The following is a 17,762-nucleotide window of genomic DNA, read 5'->3' as shown; positions in this document are numbered from 1 at the left end:
TTAAAAATTCTCCTGTCAGTTTTGTTCATAGAACAATGTCTAGCACATATTGTAGTTGAATGAATGGTTGAATTCAGATACCATTGAACGAGTTCCTAGATCTCCTAGGTAGAGTCCTTCCTAGATTTTTAAGATTTCCTTCCCCTAATCTTTTTCAGTTGTGTTAATTATATTTAATGTGACAGCAATAATTTATCAGCTTGCTTTTAGTGAGTCTTTCCAAAATGTTTAACTTCATTTTTAATAGAAAAAAACTTTTTCACTTAAATTTTTGAGTTAGTAAAGACTTCTGGATTCAAATTACAGTTCTGCCGCTTACTAGCTGTTTGACCATGGCTTATGTCTCAGTTTCCTGGTTTGTATATAGGGGTGAAAATAGTACCCATGTCTGTGTGGCTATGAGTATTACATTGATGCATGAAAGATGCTTTAGTCTATACAGTAAGGGCTCTGATATGGCTTGGCTGTGTTCCCACCCAAATCTCATCTTGAGTTGTAGCTTCCATAATTCCATGTGTTGTGGGAGGGATCTGGTGGGAGGTAATTGAATCACGGGGTTGGGTCTTTCCCATGCTGTTCTCATGATAGTGAATAAGTCTCATGAGATCTGATGGTTTTATAAAGAGGAGTTTCCCTGCACACACTCTCTTGCCTGTTGCCATATAAGTTGTCCCTTTGCTCTTTCTTCGTCTTCTGCCATGATTGTGTGGCCTCCCCAGCCACATGGAACTGTGAGTTCATCAAACCTCTTCTTATTGATAAATTACCCAGTCTTGGGTATGTCTTTATTAGCAGCATGAGAGCAACTAATACAGGTTCATTAAGTCTTAGCTATTATTTTTAGTACTGGTTTACATGCTGAAACAAGGAAGAATGCACCCTCAGGCTTCCTGCTGTGGGAAGCATAATTGATAGCTGAACTGCTGCTCCTCTGAGTCCACCTTTACTCTGAGGCCATGGTTTCTGTGGACTTCTCTGAGCCAGTGATTGGGCACAGAAGGGACAGCTAGACCCATTCCTGTCCTCTATTGAGTGACTTTAAGCTCAAGGACTCCTCAGTGGCCCAGTTGAACATCCCTGGGGACTGCACTGTAGTCCAGTCCTCATATCTTCCCTCTTTCCTTCTGTAGACATCACACCTGCACCTTGTTCTGAGAGTGCTCCCTGCCTTCTCCTGTTCCCTACTGCAAGATGTCTTTTGCATGTTTAATTTTGTGTTAGTGTTTGCTTCTTGGCAACCCAAATGAATGCACGTGATACTGAAATATTAGTAATTATAAGTCATTACAGTGATAAGTGACATATGTGAGTTGGGAGACACAACTCTCTCATTGTAGGCATACAACTTAGCTGGTCTTAGTGGGAGCAGAGAGATACTTGGCCAGTGCTTACCAGCTGCCATATGCTGGGCAGGGTAAGAATATTGCTAGGGTGAACAGAGAACATCTACTAAACTGGGTTGCAAAGCAGGAAGGCCAGCCCCTTGAATGCTGGTGTTAGCCACAGGGACAATGCCAGTGCCATAGAGGAGGTGGTAACTGGGGCATTATTTTGATCAAGGTGTAATGAATCCATGGTGGAAGACACTTGATAATAAGGCTTTGTGGACTCAAAGGCCTTAGCTCCAGCCTGCTCTTCTCTCTAGGAGAGTACTAGAAGCTGGAGGATGGGGATGGGGGACCCCAGAGTTCCCTACAGAGAAGGGAGCTGACCATAAGGATAGTGGAAGAAAGAGTTTGAGTTTCCCCAGCTCCCTCCTTTCCAGAGACGTTAATACTTCTGCTTAAGCACCTCCAAAAAGAGGGAGAGATACAGATATTGCCAATAAAAGAATAAAATGTGCTCCCCACTCCCCCGCCACAAGGAAGACATCTCCAAAGCTGGGGGCAGTTGGAGCACACCTCAGAAGAATCCATAAGTGCTTTGGGAGGGATTCAATCCACTGCAACCCAGTGCTCTGGGGAGGGAAGGCGTCACCCCCCTAGGAGGTGATCTGACACAGCAGGGCTGAGAAGTCCATGTCTGCATTGGAGGAGAAGTCTTCATCCCCTGAAAGGAGGCTGCTGGGGAGTCCTGGGGCCCCCAGTGGAGCAGGAGCTGGGTCAGGGGGCCTCTGGGCCCCTGTCACTAGGTGAGTTATAGCCTCAGGGTACTCTATCAGCATGGGCTTAGTTGTGTGGGAAGCCACAGATACGCCTTGGTTCAGCAGCTGCTGAAACTCGGAGTTGTTGACGGATGCCAGGTCTGTGAACACGGCTGGGTCTGTGCTGTTGCCAAGCAAGGCCCCCAGGTCTTCATCATCAAACTGCAGATGCAGCAGGGCCTTCTGTTCCTTCCCCAGCCTGGGCAGACTTGGGGGCAGGTGGGCCCATAGCTTGAGGAAAGCCTGGGGCTAGTACTGGGCCAGGAGCTGGGGCCTGGGCCAGAGCTGATGCCATGGCTGGGGCAGGGGCTGGGGCCAAAGCTGAGGCCTGGCTTGAGATCTGCCCAGAAGGAAACACCATGGTGGGAAACTCATCATAGTTGATGGTGCTGAGGGATGATGTAAAGGGAGAGGGCTGGGGGCTGGCTTGGGGACAGAGTTTTTACTGACCATTGTTGGAGCTTCCACTGAGAAATAGTATTGGCATTTTAAATTGAAAGCTCCTTGAACGCAAAGACCCAATCAAATGCCTCTTTTATAGCAGCCATAGCAGCTGGCTACAATAGTAAACATATAAATGCTTAATAACAATTTGTTAAATCAACATTCCTTAATGCACAGAGTCTGTTTTCACTTTGCTTGGAAAGTGTGAGTAGGTGATAAAGATGTTGCCGACAGCTGGGGACCGCAGAGACTGAGAAGCTCCAGAGTTTATGAACTTTGTGACTTTACCAAGGAAACGTCCTTGGAAATCTATGGCAGTGGCATTTCTGATGTTCTGAGTACAAATAACCAAGCTTTCAGAATTCTTCTATGCCCTAAGTATATTTTAAAAGAGGCTTGGTAAAATGCAAATTAAAATGTTTTTTGGTGATTTTTGACTAAGCAAATTAAATATAAGTGAAAAAATAGTTTCCTCCAGATATTTTACAGATTGAGGAGAGGTTCAGAATGTTCCAATGTTCTTTGTAAACGAAGCTTAAAATTTTTTGATAAACATTAGTCAGGTTTGTGTTTATGAAAAATAGTGGGCAATCAACATGCTTAAGCTAATCTTTCATATAAATACAAATTTCTGAGTTGTCCGTGTATAGTTTAGTAAGGAGACTAAGTTTAGGTTGAATTTTGCCCTTAGTCTTCAAATGGAAACTTTAGAATCAGAAGATTGAAAGGTTTAGTAATTGTTCATTAACCTGCCTGGGACTTTGGAAAGCTGGTTTCACGCCTTTGCATGAAAACTCTTAATAGAATATGAAAAGCTGTTCCAAAATACTTCAGGAGCATTTTTTTCTTAGTAAAATCTTCAGAAAGATAGCTTTTCTGTGTAAATCCCCAGGTTCCTAGATGTAGTTCCTCTCCCTTTCCCGTCTTCCTTATTTCATGTGAGTTGCTTGAAGCTGCCGGTTACTTAGGTGTCTGAAACTCTTGGGGAAAAATTCAGCGACGTCGTGGCATTTTACACACAGATGCAAGATATTAATACAGTCCATTAACGTGGAAATACTTATTTTAACCTGAAGTAACCTCTGAATGAGAGAATGAAACACAATATAATGGGGAAAAAACAGGCATTTGAGGCTGTGGCATATGTTTGAATCGCAATTTTGCCTCTTTCTAGTATCTGATCCTTCTTAGCTTTATAAAAGTTCTTTATTTTTCACCAACCAGAGACAGATACTGATAGCATCTGATCTTGAATATGTTAGAGCCTTTGGGGGTCCTGGCTCCTCCACTGCGAGAACACTCAGCCTAGACCTGGCCATGGTAGCCTGTAGATAAATGGGCTCTTCCCTAGGAGGCTATGCAAGTGTTTGCCAATTTAAGGAGGGCCCTATTTCCTCTTGAATCTTTCGTTTGCAATTGAGGAGAGATTCAGTTTCTCCTTTCCCCATTGTTCCAGCAGTGACCTCTGTGGGCTCTGTCGCAGAGGAAGGGTTTGTCTTCCTGCAACACTGCCTTACTGGATACTCCTCTCTTAGTTATGCTGGTTGCTAGGCTTGAGAGTAAGAGCATTGCTTTTATCAGAGACATTCCTAAAACTACAAGACCTTAGCTAAAGGCAAAATGTTGAGTATTCTAATAAGATTAAGACATTAGCTATAGGTAAAATATTGAGTATGATGGTGAAACTTAGCCATAGGCAAAGAGTTGAGTGTTCTAATGAGATCAGGTTCAAACCTTCTGTCCTGGCAAATCACCATGCAGTTGCTCTAGAAGATTAGTTTTCTTTTGTTCCCACCTAATATTGCTGTTTTCATATAGAATGAGGTTTTATTGGCTTTGCTACCGTATTGCTTTCAACCACATTTGTTTAGCAAGTACTTTAATACATACTATCAACCATTCTAACCACGACTACTCCTATTGCATTTTTTGTTCCTTTCCATATGTGAAACAATTTGCATTAAGGAGATTAAAATCTAAGTATGAGTTCAGAGCAGTAACCAATAAGACTGTGTGGCTTTGCATTGAATCTTCACAATTTTCTAGAAATGTGAGCTAAGGCAAATTTACTTTGGAAAATCTAAGTTTTCCCATGGCCATAAGCTTAGTATCTTTTCCATAGAACTGTTGTTAATGATGACAAGAAAAAAAAATCTAAGTAGCTACAGCAAAGGCTTTGTATGTTTTGGCCATTTTTATGTAACAAACTAATGGTATGAGAACAATACAATAAAATGGCCAAAGATACAGAGCTGAACACATAATTATTGAAGAAAGTAAAAGACTCATCAGAGTTGAAAGGAGTTTATCACAGATTCCTAACAAGAGTTGAGTGTTGAGCTAGATTAGAAGAGATGAATACAGGCTGGGCACGGTGGCTCATGCCTGTAATCCTAGCACTCTGGGAGGCTGAGGAGGGAGGATTGCTTGAGCTCAAGAGTTCTAGACCAGCCTGGCCAACATGGCAAAACCCTGTCTCTAGTAAAAATACAAAAATTAGCTGGGTATGGTGGCATGAGCCTGTAGTCCCAGCTACTTGAGAGGCCAAGATAGGAGAATTGCTTGAACCCAGGAGGCGGAGGTTGCAGTGAGCTGAGATTGTGCCACTGCACTCCAGCCTGGACAACACAGCAAGACTCCATCTCAAAAAAGAAAAAAAAAGGTATGAATGTGAAGAATAATGGAGAAGGGAGACAATTGAGGTGATTAGAGCAGTGGCTTTCAAACTCTAACGTGCGTAAAGTCACCAGTGGAGTCCTTTAAAATGCATGTTCTTGGATCTGCTGCCAGGCATACTGGGTCAGTAGGTTTGGTATGAGGCATAGGAATCTGCATTTTAATAAGCACTCCAGCTTTGGCTACTAGCCACACTAAGAAACTTTTGGTAGAGATTTGCTGCAGGGTCATGCACAGCATGGCATACTTCTATAAGGGAGTGGTGCCAGCTTGAAGATCATCTCAGGAAGTGAAAGAGAGCTGTTATTGTCCATACCACTTAATCAGCTTTAGTACTTTTGTGTTTTGTTTCCTGGGACCTCATTTTTCTGTGCTCAGCCTGTTCACTCTTCCTTGCTCCTTATCGAGATGTAAATAACTGGGCAGCCTCTTCCTTAAAATTATTGGCTCCTATACTTAAAGAGTTGCCACAACGTAGTCTTCTGCTTTATAACTAATATTGCAATTCCTTTATCTGTATATTAATTTTAATGCTGAATCTGGATACAAATATATAGTTCAATTAAATAATCTGAGGTGGCATTTCAAATACCTCATTCTTGGCTTTAGTTTGCCTGTGTAACACCACTTTTGTAGCTAACCAAATTCAGCCTAAAGTTTACTTTTGAAATGTACAAAGCACAGTCATAAAAACTTGCAAAAGTTGTAAAGTATTTACAATGATTTTCTTGTTATATCAGAGATTTATACCTTTTGCGTTAGTTTGCAATTTAGTGTACAATCTTTCCAGCTATTTTTCTTGTACTGGGTTGTTAAATCAGTTTTATATCTTTTTATTCCTTGGAGTAGAGATGAATAAACCTTGCTTACTAGATTTTGTAATACCTTTATCACTTAATATTTGAACATCCTTAGCACTTTAATTTTAATATGGCTAAATGGAATATGTAAGATGCAATGTTTGCCATTTAGTACCCTGCGTTACAATAAATGTTTTAGAATTTTAACTGTGAAATCTTACAGATAAACAGCCAGAACTCATCATATTTTCTTACTCCTTAATTTTTAGAATACATAGATGCTTCAGTTTTCCTCTTTGATGTGATTTTAACCATTGTGTTGAATGAGGGACCACAGTGTTGATGAGCAATCATAACGCCATTTTGTGTTTCCCTCTCTATCCCTTTTAGTACTTTTTGACCAACCTTTCCTTTTGGATGGAATCTCAGATTGGTGCCATAACTTTGCCTGGTTAATAACATGGACAATTTATCAAGTTCTCCTGTTGCTTGTAGCCCCCAAAAGACTCATTTCAATAATTCATGTCCTGTGCTATGTCATAGTTAAAAGCCCAAACTCCATTTAAAGTTGAAGACTCTCCCCTGTGCATGTGAGCCTGCTGTAGGCTGGAAGCCTGCAGTGGGATAGCTGATGTGGAGGGCTTTTCAACCCAAGCTTTCTGGCCTGGTGTGTGACTCCTGAGGGGATGTAGCGAGGAGAATGGAGATAGGGCAGTGCCACTCAAGAAAGACTGATGCCATGTGGCATTTGCATACTCTGGGGTTGGCAAGAGTTTAAAGTTAACTCTCTTGTGTGGATGTTTTCCAGTTTTCATTGCCATCGTTTTTGGAAGATTTCTTCCTGAGAGCATCCAACTCTGGCTTTGTGTTGCTGGTAGTGCCACACTTGTGTTGGTTTTTATCTGACATCAAATCTTTACCCATTTTCTTTTGAGACCATCTCATGCTAGGCAAGAAGAGGCAAGAAGCTGCTTTGTGTGAGGTTGCTCTTAGAATGAGTCCTGGGTCCCTTCTTCAGGGGTCACATCTTAGCACACACACACCTGGGCCCGATGATGGGTGGGGGCAATTTGCTGAGCCACCACTTCATGGACATGAGAGAAAAGTATTTATCACCTCAGATCTTTTATGTTCATTATCCTGCTTCTGACTGATGACAATATCCCCCTTTCTCCCTCATTTCTGGGATTTGTGATAGAGAATGTAGGTTATTTATTTGGCTTATCAGCAGGGAATAGTGACTAGGAAGCCTTATTTGAAGTTTTAAGTCTTTCAAAAGCATCTTGATCTTGCCTGTAGTATAAGCTTATAGGATGATTAAAAACTAGGGGGAAAAATGCAAAAAAAGGAGCCTTAGAATAAAATGATTTTTTTTTTTACCTTTTTTCATTTTGCTGTTGTTTTAAGCCACATGTCTATCTTTACATCCAAGGTTTGCTCAATCTCTTAAGCCTTATGTGAATCCTCCCCACTCACTTTGTCTCTGAAACTTAAATATTTGCCTGACCTTTTAAATCACATCGGACTTCCTGGATTTCCTGTCCTTTATCTGATGTGACTTTGGATAAACTCTTGATTGTATACATTATACCTGAGCCCCTGAGCATAAGCTATGTAACTTAGGATACATTACTATAGATGTATTTTTAAAAAGACTTTTCTTTTTTTTATTATTATTATTATACTTTAAGTTTTAGGGTACATGTGCACAATGTGCAGGTTAGTTACATATGTATACATGTGCCATGCTGGTGTGCTGCACCCATTAACTCGCCATTTAGCATTAGGTATATCTCCTAATGCTATCCCTCCCCTTTCCCCCCACCCCACAACAGTCCCCAGAGTGTGATGTTCCCCTTCCTGTGTCCATGTGTTCTCATTGTTCAATTCCCATCTGTGAGTGAGAACATGCGGTGTTTGGTTTTTTGTCCTTGCGATAGTTTACTGAGAATGATGATTTCCAATTTCATCCATGTCCCTACAAAGGACATGAACTCATCATTTTTTATGGCTGCATAGTATTCCATGGTGTATATGTGCCACATTTTCTTAATCCAGTCTATCATTGTTGGACATTTGGGTTGGTTCCAAGTCTTTGCTATTGTGAATAGTGCCGCAATAAACATACGTGTGCATGTGTCTTTATAGCTAAGCAATATTGTTTTCTGTGCTAATATTTGAGTGCCAGTCTTCTAAAATGTTTCCTGTGCATTAATGTGATAAAACAGGATATCCCATGATATTTTTAATTCCTCTCACAGTTTGAATATTATAGCTGTTCTTTGAGAAGGAAACTCTTGTAAAAAGTGATATTGAAAAGATATGTCGTTTAGGTGATTCATCTCCTGGAAATAAGAGTTTTAGCGGTGAACAAAGAATCCTGATTTTTAACATAATATTGAGTATCTCATTTGGAGTCAAGGGCAAGCGGGATGTTTGTTTTAACTTTAAAACTATGAAAGGGCGTGATTACCACTAATTTTAAAGGATAAATTTTCATATAAATGTGAAATCCAAGGTAGTTACATCTGGATTGTGTTCCTGTTTGCCTAGTTCTTTGCCTCTTGCCTTGTAACAGTTAACCCCAACCTGTAACTTCAGTCTCACCTCCAGGCGGGGCTCGTCCTGTCCCTAGTGGGGCCATATGAGGAGCTTCTGGAAGCAGAAGGCTACAGACTCACTGTGGCTGGGGCTTGTGTTTGGTCCTGTGCTCACCTTGGTGCCGAGTTGCCTGGAAACTGGATTCCTATCTAACTCGTCTGTGATCATGTCTCTGCTGGTTATCCCAGTTTCTTTTTAGCCTCAATAGGTACTCATCTTGAATTCTTTGCTTCCCTTTTTGTTGGGCCTCTCTGCTCACAATGCCTTCTAAGTATGCTGGTCCTCACCTGGATCCTGTCTTCACTTTGCAGTTTTGCCTCCTGTTGACCCTTGCCTGCCATTTCATCGTGTAGACTCATCTGTCCATTTCAGATCTGCTGCTAGACCCGTGGTCCTCTTTACCATCTCTTCATTAGTCAACTCTCCTTTTTTCTGGATCTTGTGTTCTCATCAGTGTGCAATTTCAAGTCAGGCATTCCCCAGTCTGTCTTGTCAGACTGCTCAGTTTTATGGTGAAATTACCTTTCTTTTGTCAAATGTCACAATCTGGCATGATAATGTCATAGCTTCCTAAAGAACTGGACTCATTGTTTGAGAACTCACACACGCATTGTTTGCTGTGCTGGGGTTACTGTCCATTATCATTAAGTACTAGTACATCTTAAGTTGTGATCTCACTATTTGTTTCAAATATCCCCTCATGCCAAAAGCTGGTTATAGCTTTTTGACAGACAGTGACACCCCATAGGTCAAAGTAATTGGTCAGTCAGTCGTCCTAAACTTATCATTTTGATGCTGTTTTGATAGCTTTTTTCCACTGTGGCAGATATAAGTGTAATTAAGTCCTGTAGCTTTCTATCTCCATCCTTATATATTGTTGAGGAGAAATTTCAACTACTATGTGATTACATTAGGAAAGCCAAAAAAAAAAAAAACCTCTTATGATTTGTCTAGCATTCATTCAAAAATGAGAGTTATCTGGTATTCACAGAAAGCATTGCTCCTTTTAATGAAGCCTTTTGTTTTTCCAGCTTCGGTATCCTAAGCTAATTCTGAAAATCAACACAATCTCTTAAGTACCTTAATTATATGAGATTAAAGCATTTTTTCCCTTGTGTCTTCTTCTACATAGTTTGTTTTGATTTCTGCCCTCATTGTAGTTCCTTTTTAAAAACATTTTCCTAGTATTGTGGTCACTGAAAGGCTTTGAAAGCTCCCTAGCTTATTTCCTTTAATTTTCCTTAGAGCAAAATCATGTTGTCCTCAACCTAAGCATTGCTTGGGCCCTTAGTGGATAGTGTAGGCAAGGGTTTTCTTTTCCTTTCTTGTCTTCTTCCTCCCTCCTTTACACCTTCTAGCTATATTTTGTGGCATAATTATCTTTGAATTTCTAGTATATATTAAAATATACCAATTTTTACTGTCAACTTTCCATTTTTTATTTAACCCATATATTGTTCACATGCTTATAACTCTAACATAATAAAAATATGATATTTGTTTTTCTTATACAATACTGTAAGCATTTTCTACATTGGCCTTTATAATAGCTTAATGATCATTTCTATATTGTCATATTGTTGGTCACTTGGATTATTCTTGAATTTTTGGTTTTGATATTAAGCATCAAAGTCTTTGTGGTGGTTAAAGAGGAAATAGGAGAAGGCATCAGATTGTCAAGGTCCTGGTACTGGATTTCAGGGCAGGGTTGAAACTGGCAAGAACACAGCTGCAAACCAGAACTTGAAGCAGGCAAGAAAGCAGCTGCAAACCAGAACTTGGGCAGAAAGCGTTCATGAGGATGGACACACAACGAGCTTATCTCATTGTACCAGATATTTTTCATTTGCTTTTCTAGACCCATTTTCCACCCTCCTCCGTCCTGCTTTCTGCTCCAGAGGCTTTCCCATGTGGATGGCCGTAGTTGAGTTTGGTCCATGGAGAGCCTGACAGAAGCAGAGGGAGGAAAGAGAAGTCAAAATGTTCATTCCCCTGGCTCTTACCTTGCAGGGGCATCTGAAGTGGGCCATGTTCCTGAGCCAAAGCTCATGCTCCCCATAAAGCAACCACTTGTGTGACTATTCCTGGGGTTTCAGTAACTGCTCTTCATCTCTTCTTTTCCAGCCTAGAGTGGTAACAACTCAGCTGCTGCTAACCCAGGCCTGCTTCCCATCCCTACGGTTTCTCTTCACCCACACCTTGTAAATCATTCTCCTGTAAAGAAACCCTCCATGTTATCCCATTTTGAGTATCCCATCTCTTTCCTATTGGGACCTTGAGTAGTCACGCTGGAACTTTCCTTAGAGTGGAAAATTCTGGATACTACCTCTAATAGGAATTAGGGTAAAAAAAAATACAGTACTAAACTTTGATTGTATTGACTCAGGCTAATGGTCTTCCGTTCTTCCTTCTTAGAATGGTTTTATAAAGAACAGCTAAAAATTTAAGGCAACTCTTCCTTTTCTTTAGTTATTTAATGGTGTGTGGAGACTTTCTACATTTTTTGCATAATCAGATCTTTGGATCTTCTCTTTTTCAGCTTTGTGTTTTCTCCTACTCTTGCAGCAAAGCTTGAGGTAAATTAGTATCTTTACAGAAACCTAAGAAATGCTCAGTTTTCATATCTGTCTCTACTTTGATAAGTTGGTTTTAAAATTTATCACTACTATAGCATATTTTATACAATAAGGTATAGGTTTAAGTTGAAAGTATCCTATGGTGATCCCTAATTATTTTTCAAGTAATTCTTCCCAATCCTTTGGCTTGGTGATATCTAATTTAGCATACATTAAACTCCATATAATTAGATTTTTTTCTGGGGCTCCTACTTTTTACATCAATCTCCTTTTCCAAATTCGTGATAGTACACTAGGGTTTTAATGATTGGTAATTTGTAATAAATATGTCAAGAAAGGCGACAATGCCTTGTCTCTTCCATGTTTTTTTTTTAGGATATTTGACAACATATTCTTTGAGATTAAGTTTTGATTTACTTTGTCAACAAATTTGATAGTTTGACTAATATTCCAAGAAATATAGGCATTAACTAAAAAGGAATTGACATTTTTACCATATTTACCTATTTCATAAGGAAACATGTTCTTCTTCCATTTATTTGAGTGATTTCTTATATTGATCAATTTGTTAAATTACAGTATTGTAAAACAATTTTGTTACATAAACTCTTGCTCAGTTTAAGCATTTTATAACTTTTGTTGTTCTTATGGGCTTCCTTCTTGTGTTAATTTTTACCTAGTTGTTAGTATAAGAGAATGCAATTTTTTATTATGTATATGGCTTCTTTACTAAACATTGTTAATAAATTTTCTGTAGATATTTATTATTTCTGCAAAAAATTTATAGTATTACTCTGTTTCATATCACATTCAAAAATCTTTAAAGAATATTAATGGTGGTAGTGGGCTTCTTTTTTGAGACAGCATCTCCTTGTGTTGCTCAGACTAGTCTCAAGTTTCTGGGCTCAGGATATCTTCCTGCCTCAGCCTCTGGAGTACCTGGGACTACAGGTGCACACCACCATGCCTGGCTCTCCTGGCTACATTTTGTTAATTCGGCCTACCATAAGTTTTTTCTTGCTGATTTGATGGCTCTTCTTTTTCTTTTTCTTTTTTTTTTTTTGCATTTAAAAATAAAAAGTGTTTAATTACAAAAATAATTCACAATTTATTTAATGAGATTTTGAAAAGGGATATATGTGAGTCTACATTCTGATTTCATGTTTGTGTGCATTTTTTTTTCTTTTTTTATTATACTTTAAGTTCTAGGGTACATGTGCAAAACGTGCAGGTTTGTTACATATGTATACATGTGCCATGTTTGTGTGCTGCACCCATTAACTCGTCATTTACATTAGGTATATCTCCTAATGCTATCCCTCCCTCCTCCCCTGACCCTACAACAGGCCCTGGTGTGTGATGTTCCCCTTCCTGTGTCCAAGTGTTCTCACTGTTCAATTCCCAACTATGAGTGAGAACATGTGGTGTTTGGTTTTCTATCCTTGCGATAGTTTGCTCAGAGTGATGGTTTCCAGCTTCATCCATGTCCCTACAAAGGACATGAACTCATCCTTTTTTATGGCTGCATAGTATTCCATGATGTATATGTGCCTCATTTTCTTAATCCAGTCTATCATTGATGGACATTTGGGTTGGTTCCAAGTCTTTGCTATGTGAATAGTGCCGCAGTAAACATATGTGTGCATGTGTCTTTATAGAGGTATGATTTATAATCCTTTGGGTATACACCCAGTAATGGGATGGCTGGGTCAAATGGTATTTCTAGTTCTAGATCCCTGAGGAACTGCCACACTGTCTTCCACAATGGTTGAACTAGTTAACAGTCCCATCAACAGTGTAAAAGTGTTCCTATTTCTCCACATCCTCTCCAGCACCTGTTGTTTCCTGACTTTTTAATGATTGCCATTCTAACTGGTGTGAGATGGTATCTCATTGTGGTTTTGATTTGCATTTCTCTGATGGCCAGTAATGATGAGCATTTTTTCATGTGTCTTTTGGCTGCATAAATGTCTTCTTTTGAGAAGTGTCTGTTCATATCCTTTGCCCACTTTTTGATGGGGTTGTTTGTTTTTTTCTTGTAAATTTGTTTGAGTTCCTTGTAGATTCTGGATATTAGCCCTTTGTCCGATGAGTGGATTGCAAAAATTTTCTCCCATTTTGTAGGTTGCCTGTCCACTCTGATGGTAGTTTATTTTGCTGTGCAGAAGCTCTTTGGTTTAGTTAGGTCCCATTTGTCAATTTTGGCTTTTGTTGCCATTGCTTTTGGTGTTTTAGACATGAAGTCCTTGCCCATGCCTATGTCCTGAATGGTATTGCCTAGGTTTTCTTGTAGGGTTTTTATGGTTTTAGGTCTAACATTTAAGTCTTTAATCCATCTTGAATTAATTTTTGTATAAGGTGTAAGGAAGGGATCCAGTTTCAGCTTCTACATATGGCTAGCCAGTTTTCCCAGCACTATTTATTAAACATGGAATCCTTTCCCCATTTCTTGTTTTTGTCAGGTTTGTCAAAGATCAGATGGTTATAGATGTGTGGTATTATTTCTGAGGGCTCTGTTCTGTTCCATTGGTCTGTATCTCTGTTTTGGTACCAGCACCATGCTGTAACCTTGTAGTATAGTTTGAAGTCAGGTAGCATGGTGCCTCCAGCTTTGTTCTTTTGGCTTAGGATTGTCTTGGCAATGCGGGCTCTGTTTTGGTTCCATATGAACTTTAAAGTAGTTTTTTCCAGTTCTGTGAAGAAAGTCATTGGTAACTTGATGGGGAGGGCATTGAATCTATAAATTACCTTGGGCAGTATGGCCATTTTCACGATATTGATTCTTCCTGTCCATGAGCATGGAATGTTCTTCCATTTGTTAGTGTCCTCTTTTATTTTGTTGAGGAGTGGTTTGTAGTTCTCCTTGAAGAGGTCCTTGATATCCCTTGTAAGTTGGATTCCTAGGTATTTCATTCTCTTTGAAGCAATTGTGAATGGAAGTTCACTGATGATTTGGCTGTTTGTCTGTTATTGATGTATAAGAATGCTTGTGATTTTTGCACATTGATTTTGTATCCTGAGAGTTTGCTGAGTTGCTTATCAGCTTAAGGAGATTTTGGGCTGAGACGATGGGGTTTTCTGGATATACAATCATGTCATCCGCAAACAGGGACAATTTGACTTCCTCTTTTCCTAATTGAATACCCTTGATTTCCTTCTCCTGCCTGATTGCCCTGGCCAGAACTTCCAACACTATGTTGAATAGGAGTGGTGAGAGAGGGCATCCCTGTTTGTGCCAGTTTTCAAAGGGAATGCTTCCCGTTTTTGCCCATTCAATATGATATTGGCTGTGGGTTTGTCATAAATAGCTCTTATTATTTTGAGACATGTCCCATCAATACCTAATTTATTGAGAGTTTTTAGCATGAAGGGTTGTTGAATTTTGTCAAAGGCCTTTTCTGCATCTATTGAGATAATCATGTGGTTTTTGTCTTTGGTTCTGTTTATATGCTGGATTACATTTATGGATTTGTGTATGTTGAACCAGCCTTGCATCCCAGGGATGAAACCCACTTGATCATGGTGGACAAGCTTTTTCATGTGCTGCTGGATTCAGTTTGCCAGTATTTTATTGAGGATTTTTGCATCAGTATTCATCAGGGATATTGGTCTAAAATTCTCTTATTTTTGTTGTGTCTCTGTCAGGGTTTGGTATGAGGACAATGCTGGCCTCATAAAATGAGTTAGGGAGGATTCCCTCTTTTTCTGTTGATTGGAATAGTTTCAGAAGGAATGGTACCAGCTCATCCTTGTACCTCTGTTAGAATTCAGCTGTGAATCCCTCTGGTGCTGGACTTTTATTGGTTGGTAGGCTATTAATTATTGCCTCAATTTCAGAGCCTGTTATTGGTCTATTCAGGGATTCAACTTTTTCCTGGTTTAGTCTTGGGAGAGTGTATGTGTCCAGGAATTTATCCATTTCTTGTAGATTTTCTAGTTTATTTGCATAGAGGTGTTTATAGTATTCTCTGATGGTAGTTTGTATTTCTGTGGGATCAGTGGTGATATCCTCTTTATCATTTTTTATTGCATCTATTTGATTCTTCTCTCTTTTCTTCTTTATTAGTCTTGCTAGCAGTCTATCAATTTTGTTGATCTTTTCAAAAAACCAGCTCCTGGATTCATTGATTTTCGAAAGGGTTTTTCGTGTCTCTATCTCCTTCAAATCTGCTCTGATCTTAGTTATTTCTTGCCTTCTGCTAGCTTTTGAATGTGTTTGCTCTTGCTTCTCTAGTTCTTTTAATTGTGATGTTAGGGTGTCAATTTTAGATCTTTCCTGCTTTCTCTTGTGGGCATTTGGTGCTATAAATTTCACTCTACACACTGCTTTAAATGTGTCCCAGAGATTCTGGTATGTTGTGTCTTTGTTTTCATTGGTTTCAAAGAACATCTTTATTCATGCCTTCATTTCGTTATGTACCCAGTAGTCATTCAGGAGCACGTTGTTCAGTTTCCATGTAGTTGAGCGGTTTTGAGTGAGTTTCTTAATCCTGAGTTCTAGTTTGATTGCACTGTGGTCTGAGAGACAGTTTGTTATAATTTCTGTTCTTTTACGTTTGCTGAGGAGTGCTTTACTTCCAACTATGTGGTCAGTTTTGGAATAAGTGCAATCTGGTGCTGAGAAGAATGTATACTCTGTTGATTTGGGGTGGAGAGTTCTGTAGATGTCTTTTAGGTCTGCTTGGTGCAGAGCTGAGTTCAATTCCTGGATATCATTGTTAACTTTCTGTCTCATTGATCTGTCTAATGTTGACAGTGGGGTGTTAAAATCTCCCATTATTATTGTGTGGGAGTCTAAGTCTCTTTGTAGATCTCTAAGGCCTTGCTTTATGAATCTGGGTTTTCCTGTATTGGGTGCATATATATTTAAGATATTTAGCTCTTCTTGTTGAATTGATCCCTTTACCATCATGTAATGGCCTTCTTTGCCTCTTTTGGTCTTTGTTGGTTTAAAGTCTGTTTTATCAGAGACTAGGATTGCAACCCCTGCCTTTTTTTGTTCTCCATTTGCTTGGTAGATCTTCTTCCATCGCTTCATTTTGAGCCTATGTATGTCTCTGCACGTGAGATGGGTCTCCTGAAGACAGCACACTGATGGGTCTTGACTCTTTATCCAATTTGCCAGTCTGTGTCATTTAATTGGAGCATTTAGCCTAGTTACATTTAAGGTTAAGATTGTTATGTGTGAATTTGATCCTGTCATTATGATGTTAGCTGGCTGTTTTGCTCGTTAGTTGATGCAGTTTCTTCCTAGCCTCGATGGTCTTTATAATTTGGCATGTTTTTGCAGTGGCTGGTACCGGTTTTTCCTTTCTATGTTTAGTGCTTCCTTCAGGAGCTCTTTTAGGGCAGGCCTGGTGGTGACAAAATCTCTCAGCATTTGCTTGTCTGTAAAGTATTTTATTTCTCCTTCACTTATGAAGCTTAGTTTGGCTGGATATGAAATTCTGGATTGAAAATTCTTTTCTTTAAGAATGTTGAATATTGGCCCCCACTCTCTTCTGGCTTGTAGGGTTTCTGCTGAGAGATCCGCTGTTAGTCTGATGGGCTTCCCTTTGAGGGTAACCCGACCTTTCTCTCTGGCTGCCCTTAACATTTTTTCCTTCATTTCAACTTTGGTGAATCTGCCAATTATGTGTCTTGGAGTTGCTCTCTCGAGGAGTATCTTTGTGGTGTTCTCTGTATTTCCTGAATCTGAATGTTGGCCTGCCTTGCTAGATTGGGGAAGTTCTCCTGGATAATATCCTGCAGAGTGTTTTCCAACTTGGTTCCATTCTCCCCGTCACTTTCAGGTACACCAATCAGATGTAGACTTGGTCTTTTCACATAGTCCCATATTTCTTGGAGGCTTTGTTCATTTCTTTTTGCCCTTTTTTCTCTAAACTTCCCTTCTTGCTTCATTTCATTCATTTGATCTTCCATCACTGATACCCTTTCTTCTAGTTGATCAAATCGGCTACTGAAACTTGTGGATTCGTCACACAATTCTCATGCCATGGTTTTCCATTCCATCAGGTCATTTAAGGACTCCTCTACACTGGGTATTCTAGTTATCCATTCGTCTAATCTTTTTTCAAGGTTTTTAGCTTCTTTGCATTGGGTTCGAACTTCTTCCTTTAGCTCAGAGAAGTTTGATCGTCTGAAGCCTTCTTCTCTCAACTCGTCAAAGTCATTCTCTGTCCAGCTTTGTTCCATTGCTGGTGAGGAGCTGCGTTCCTTTGGAGGAGGAGAGGTGCTCAGATTTTTAGAATTTTCAGCTTTTCTGCTCTGTTTTTTCCCCATCTTTGTGGTTTTATCTACCTTTGGTCTTTGATGATGGTGCCGTACAGATGGGGTTTTGGTGTGGATGTCCTTTCTGTTTGTTAGTTTTCCTTCTAACCGACAGGACCTTCAGCTGCAGGTCTGTTGGAGTTTGCTGAAGGTCCACTCCAGACCCAGTTTGCCTGGGTAGCAGCAGCGGAGGCTGCAGAACATCGAATATTGCTGAACAGCAAATGTTGCTGCTTGATCATTCTTCTGGAA

The 17,762-nt window shown here is 39.7% G+C and overlaps 1 protein-coding gene and 1 pseudogene across 3 annotated transcripts in view; one reads left to right on the top strand and one right to left on the bottom strand.

The window, feature by feature from the left end:
- Window positions 1–17,762, top strand: part of CADPS2 (calcium dependent secretion activator 2) — a 567,688-nt gene that overhangs the window by 34,315 nt on the left and 515,611 nt on the right. The window lies entirely within an intron of this gene.
- Window positions 1,982–8,832, bottom strand: LOC134761707 (transcription factor p65-like; annotated as a pseudogene).

This window comes from Pongo abelii, chromosome 6 (assembly GCF_028885655.2).
Source record: "Pongo abelii isolate AG06213 chromosome 6, NHGRI_mPonAbe1-v2.0_pri, whole genome shotgun sequence".
In the NCBI taxonomy this organism is placed as follows: Eukaryota; Metazoa; Chordata; class Mammalia; order Primates; family Hominidae; genus Pongo; species Pongo abelii.
The sequence above is the reverse complement of the archived record's forward strand: the minus strand, read 5'-3'. Positions and strand labels throughout refer to the sequence as shown.